Below are 7,255 nucleotides of genomic sequence, written 5' to 3'. Positions count from 1 at the left end.
TATTGTTGCTTCCGCTGATTCGTCTATGATCGAGCTCTTGTATTCGAGCCCTCGAGGCCCCTGGCTTGTAATATGATGCTTGTATGACTTATTTTATTTGTAGAGTTGTGTTGTGATATCTTCCCGTGAGTCCCTGATCTTGATCGTACACGTTTGCGTGTATGATTAGTGTACGATTGAATCGGGGGCGTCACAGAATTCCTCCAAGTAGCATCGCATAGCATAATCCTACCCAGCGATCCTCTCCTCGTCGCCCTGTTAGAGAGCGATCACCGGTTGTATCTGGCACTTGGAAGGGTGTGTTTTATTAAGTATCCGGTTCTAGTTGTCATAAGGTCAAGGTACAACTCCAAGTCGTCCTGTTACCGAAGATCACGGCTATTCGAATAGATTAACTTCCCTGCAGGGGTGCACCACATAACCCAACACGCTCGATCCCATTTGGCCGGACACACTTTCCTGGGTCATGCCCGGCCTTGGAAGATCAACACGTCGCAGCCCTACCTAGGCCCAACAGAGAGGTCAGCACGCCGGTCTAAATCCTATGGCGCAGGGGTCTGGGCCCATCGCCCTTTGCACACCTGCACGTTGCGAACGCGGCCGGAGAGCAGACCTAGCAACCTCCATTACAAAGGAAGTTGCGTTACGCGGTCCAACCCGGCGCGCGCCGCTCAGTCGCTGACGTCACGAAGGCTTCGGCTGATACCACGACGTCGAGTGCCCATAACTGTCCCCGCGTAGATGGTTAGTGCGTATAGGCCAGTAGCCAGACTCAGATCAAATACCAAGATCTCGTTAAACGTGTTATCTTGAAGACACCGTGAACGCCGACCAGGGCCAGGCCCACCTCTCTCCTAGGTGGTCTCAACCTGCCCTATCGCTCCGCCACAAAGATCCACCCAGAGGGCCGTCGGGACAAAGGTCCTTTCAGCCCCCAATCCGTGAATCACTCGCGGGTACTCCTTGAGCCAACCCGACTTTAGTCATCACATGTATCATGTATAAAGTATAGGTATATACCCGTGATCAACTCCCGAGTGATCACGACCTGATAGTATAGCATGGCAGACGGACAAGAATGTATGGCCACTGATGATAAACTAGCATCCTATACTAAGCATTTAGGATTTGCAGGTAAGGTATCAATAGTTGTAGCAACAATGATAGGCTATGCATCAGGATAGGATTAACGGAAAGCAGTAACATGCTACACTACTCTAATGCAACCAGTATAGAGGAGAGTAGGCGATATCTGGTGATCAAGGGGGGTGGCTTGCCTGGTTGCTCTGGCAAGAGAGATTGGTCGTCAACACCGTAGTCGTACTGGGTAGCAGCAGCGTCGGTCTTGGTGTCTAGCCAAAGAAGAGGGGGAAGAAACAATAAATATAATGCAAACAAATGCATGACGATGCATGACATGACAAAGCGTGATGCTAGGTGTGCCCTAACGCGGTACGAGGTGGTACCGGTGAAGGGGGAAAACATCCGGGAACGTATTCCCGGTGTTTCGCCTTTTCGGACAGATAAACCGGAGGGGGAAAGTTGCGTGTCGGTATGCTAGGGATGCGTGGCGGACGAACGGGTTGCGTATCCGGATGTCTCGTCGTTCTGAGCAACTTTCATGTACAAAGTATTTTCATCCGACTTACGGATTATTTATATGATTTTTCAAAGTTTTAATGATATTCTGAAATTATTATTAATTCGAAATTAATTGAATAAATGCTATGTGCACCCAGCACAGGGTACACAAAAGTGTACCCAGGGGATGACAAGTGGGCCAAGGGGGACCCAGTTGACCACTCAAGGTTTGACTGGTCAACAGGGGGTAGGGCCCCCTGTCATTGACTCACTAGTAAACTAACAATTTTAGTTAGACTAATTAAGCAGTTAACAGGTTAATTAACAGGATTAATTAGGTTAATTAATTCATTTGGTTAATTAATTAACTAACTATTTTAATTATTATATCTTTTCATTTATTTATTTTTCGTTTTCGGGTGGACCCCGCGTGTCATTGGCCAGGGGCCTTAGCGGGCGCCTGGAGCGTAACCCGAACGGGCGACGGGCGTGCGACGCCAGGCGCCATGGGGTGGACCCGGGCACGCTGGCAACGGCTGCCGGGGCGCGGTGGGGTGCCGTGGTTGGCCACCGGCGCGGCGGTGGCCTGCGGGGCCAGAGGCGGAGGCGGGGAATGGGACGAGCAGAGGCGGCGCGGTTCAGGTGACGGCGCGGGCAAGCCGATGAAGAAGTAGGGGAGGCGCGCGCCGGGGCGAGCAGCGGCGCGGGAGCAGCGCAGGCACGACCCGGCACGGTTGGCGAGGGAGACCGCAGCCGGGGCGAGGAGAGCGTGGCCAACACTGGCGGCAGCGGCAGCGAGGCGCGCGCGGCTGGGCACGCAGCGGTGAGCGGGGCGATGCGGAGTGGTGCAGGCGCGCGCGGGCGCGTGCGTGCGTGAGCGGCGGACGAGGCCATGGCCGATGCGGCGACGGCGAAAACGGCAAGGGTGGGCGCGCGCGGAGGACGGGGGCCGGCTGGTGGGCGCAACGCACGGGCGTGCGGGGAGAGGGCGCGACCACGGCAGAGATAGGAGGGAGGGTGGCTCACAGAGGAGGAGTAGGGCACGGGCAGTGGGCACGGGGATGATGGCGTCGTTGGAGATGACAACGACGATGGCGTCCGGCGAGGAGGCGTGGTCGAGGCAGCGTGAGGAGGAGATGAGGAGGCCACGGATCCGGCGACGAAGCTTGGCAGCGGGCAGTGGGCTGCGGAATCCATGGGTGGCAACGGCGACTTCGGCGAGGCGCGGTCGGGGTTGAGCCCCGATCCAGATCGGGGGCGAGAGGGATGAGAGAGTGGGGTGGGGATCGTGCGGGAGGGGAGTGGGTGCACTTGGGGGTAAGGGTTTCGGGTTAGTGGGGGATATGGGCGCGGCTGGTGGGCCGGCTTGGCGGCCTGGTGGCCTGCTGGGCCGTGGCCCAGTGCGAGAGTGTTTTCCTTTTTTGTTTGTTTGTTTTTCTATTACTTTCTATTTAACTTTCTGTTTTCATTTTAGTTTTACTTTATTTTTAGTTTTATAAAATATACCACTAGCCCCTAAATTAGTATTTATAAATACTATACTGCCACATTAATTTCTCATACCTAATAAAATAGTTTAATGTTTTAATATTTAAAAATGCCTTTAATTATTTGTTTAAGCCATTGTTTTATTTAGTTTAGTGCTTTTAATTATTTGATAAAAATGTGATCCTTCACCATAGTTACCTATGCATTATTCGTCACCTTTAGAACATTTTAATTTTTAATGTTTGAAAACTTTACCATTTGACTTGATTTTGAATTTTGAATTCGAACGGGATTGACTCATAGCGAGGTTTACAACAGTAAGAGTGGTGACGTGGCATCATTAGCAGAGGTTACTGTAGCTTGATTATCCGGGCGTCACAATTCTCCTTCACTACAAGAAATCTCGTCCCGAGATTTAAGAGGGGGTCTAAAGGGAAAAGGTTTGGTTTGAAATTCTAACGAATCTTCTCAGTCTTGGTTGCTCTTCTCAAAGTGGTCGATCCATAGCGCTGATGTCTTCATTACTCTGCTTCAGGTCATCAGGATGAAGTTGTCGTCCTTCTTTCAGGATCTTCACCGTAATTACGAAAGGGTAAGAAGGGAAAACTCGATATGGATGGATCTAACAAGATCGAGCATCAGACAGGTTAACTCAGGGAAGAAGCATAAGTATCTCTCGATTTGAAACTTAAGAAGATATCGAGAGCAAAGTAAGAAGGTACCATGAGAAGTTTCAAACGGATAGGCAATCGTTCGATGCCTAATCAGAAGGTGAAAGGGTTTCAGGGCAACGAGAATAGGTATTGCGCCTCATACCAGAATAGATCACTAGACAGGTGGTCCGTGAATTACATACGAAGTCAAGCGCGAGGAACAACCTTGGGAACAGTGGTGTACAGGAGAGTCAGGTTTTGATCCTGTGGAACTGTGGGTTATGGGCCCACCATGTGGGATAAAAGTAGGAGTGGTAACATCTTGCATGGTCATGATAGCAAGGCATGTAGAGGGTAGGCCAGCCAGTTATGTCGGCAACGATGTCGGTACCAAGGGCGAGGGACGAAGAGAACCATTTTCCTGCTCGTTGAACGAGGCAGACCAATAGGCAAAGTTCTCGTCCATCGGTGGTTACCAGAATGTCAATAACAATAGTAACAGGGTCTTACTGACAGAGTTGTACACTGCGGTGCTTATATAAGCAGTGATGTATTACTGCTTAGATCATATAAATCTCAAGAAGGTTAAACAGAACAATGGAAAGGAAAAATGTGATTATCAGATTAAACAGATCAATGGGAAGGCAAAATGTGTTTAAACACATATTTCAGGGGTATATCCTTCCCAAGAACAAGTAGAGTATGATATCCAAGACCGGATAGAAGGTAGAAAGCCACTTAAGTAAGGGGGAGGAAGCTCATGATATTACCCATACAACGGTGTTTGGATAATTGAACAGGAAACATTTAGCATTAGCTTCAATGTACTTGTTGAAAATCAGAATACCATAGACATGCTTCGAGATAGCATTGACATGGTCAACGGGTGAAGATCAGACTCTGGAGACACAAAGGATCCATCAGGAATAACTTGAAGAATAGGTCTTACAATTTCCTCATGGAAGAAGGGATAACCTTCCTGAAAAGGAATCTATAACAACAAGTCCTCCGGCCAGGTGTGATAGGCATGACCCCACCTTACCGATATATCAGGACCAATGTAATAACTCTTGGAAATATGTTCCAACCATCATATCTGACCGAGATTCAGATCTGATTGGTGCCAGGATGCCTCAGACTCAGGATGCCTGAGAAGAAAAGGTGCAACACAATTGACGAGGCGACAATGTAAGATTTCGGGAAATGTACTATGGAAGCGAGTTCCAAAACAAGAGTTCATCATTAAAACCAAGGGGAGAATGAAGAGGTGGCTGATGAACTCAGCGACAATTCATTGAGATTTTCAAAAGATGGATTTCCACACTTATGTGAACAAGGAGATAACATTTGTCGGATCAAATGATATAAGGATGTATGCTCGAGGAAAACATACACAATTAAGCATTGGTTGAAAAGTGCACCCAAAATATGGTCTTAGGTAGCATGATCAATGTTAGAAAGGTGATTCAACAACCAATAGTCTAAGAATGAAATATCGACCATTAACTTGAAAGCAATAGGGTTGCTAGAGACACGAACAAGTTTGTGTTGAACGGAAGGCAATAAAGTGGTCGAATGATACACAAATCATCGAGGGCAAGGAGGGTACTTCTCATCATGAATTCAATTAATATCTTGGAAGGGGTCAAAATATTGATGATGATCATGACAAATCTTGTCGAGAGGCTTCCATGAGGATGCAATCGCTCGGCGATGACATCAAGCAAGGGAAATGGTGAAGCAAAAGGGTTATTATAACCATAGATAAGATGCATCTCAGAATTCAGAGTTGTCTCTCAGGACAAACAATATGATGATGAAGGTTTGGATGTAAGGTTAGAGCACTGTCGGATTGTGTCCCGAGGATGAAGGACATAGGGTTAAGAATGGTCAAGCAGTCAGCTTGACGATGATGATGTAGTCATCAGCTGGGAATGACACTATGAAGTACAAACTCGTAAGCATTGAAGATTACTAAGAGTTGTTGATCGCAGTGCCGACTCGATTCAGTTATCGAATGTTTGAGTGTTAAATAACTCAGAGCCCACGAAAAATTGCAATCAATGAGATGTAGCACTAGATGAAGAAACTCGTAAGAAGTTATGCAGTTCATGATAATCTTGAGATACACGGGGGTAATACTCGACGACAAATCAAAGTAGAGGTTGGAACTGGGTATTACTCCACAGAAGACAAGTGCTTAAACTTGCACGAGAAATGGTATTTAAAGGAGAACATGGTCGGAACCATGATTGCAAAAGGCCAGATCCCAGATATAAGATGAACTTATACCAAAGGAATAATTAATTTAAGAGAAGCTTTAATGATAAGATCTACATCATGTCCATGGGCATGAACACAAAGTTCAAGGTCGACTCCCACTTCTCAATGCATAACCTTTCATTCACTTCTCTAGATAAAAATGATTTCAATGTCAAAATCTACCTGGTGAATTACGAGAGGAGTATGACCCGTGAAAACTTTCGGGTTCACACAGATTAAGAAAGGCATAGGTTCAACCCGTCAGGGTATCATGGAAACATATACCACAAGCTTCAATCGTAAATACCACCAGCTCGAAAAGAGAGCATGGTTGAGAAAACAGAGGATACAATTTACCAAAAGCATTATGTATCCGAGGAAAGACTCACAAGCTTATAGAATATGAAGGACGCTGTCGGATAAAATCCAACAAAGGATCTGGTGGTCCACCAGGGGTCTGATGTGAGCATCGGTACTCAACCAGAGGAAGAAACAATGCAAGGAGATCAGACTATAGAAACAACTGACTAATTCAAAGCTCAAATGCAAAAGATTTATGATTTCCAATCAAGGGATCAGAAGCAAACACTCTGATTAAGGATGGATAAGTTGCATATGCTTAGGGGTACAATCCATGGCAATCTGATTGGTCGAGAACCAGCTCATGTTTAAAATGAGGTCTGAGCCGGAAAGATAATTTAAAAGGATCAACCGATGATTGCGTGCATTCGCACTTATTGAATCAATGGGCTCAAAATGATAGTGGCAAAGGATGCCAATAAGATTACTATACTTATGGGATTAACCATAATGCTAGCAAGCAAGAATTTCAAGAGCAATAAGCTGCTGAGGGTTTTCGGAAGATCAAATAGTATTTGGAAGACTTTGGTGAAACATATGAACAATTGGGGATGAATGGATACTCAGTAAGTGCAAGAATTATTCGTAGGGGTATTCAGGTGGCTTAGAACTGCAAGGCAGTAGGCACAAGTTTTTTTTCCAGAGCAATACAGAGAATATGGGGGTATCTTGTAATAACAAGATCAATTCGGAGTAATTGTATGAACAACAAGTGTATGTCGTTATCCATATGGATATGTCGGTATTAGGGAATTGAAAAATCAGAGGGCACAAGGGTCTCGGGAATGATCGAAGAGTATCTTCAATATCTTCTAGGGAAGCAGTCGATCATCTGGAATGAAGGGGATCTTCGGGTGGATGTGATCACGAGATCCTAAAGTTAGATTTTAGCAAAATCATTTAACCCGAAT

Source organism: Triticum urartu, chromosome 1, assembly GCF_003073215.2.
Source record: "Triticum urartu cultivar G1812 chromosome 1, Tu2.1, whole genome shotgun sequence".
Lineage (NCBI taxonomy): Eukaryota > Viridiplantae > Streptophyta > Magnoliopsida > Poales > Poaceae > Triticum > Triticum urartu.
The sequence above is the reverse complement of the archived record's forward strand: the minus strand, read 5'-3'. Positions refer to the sequence as shown.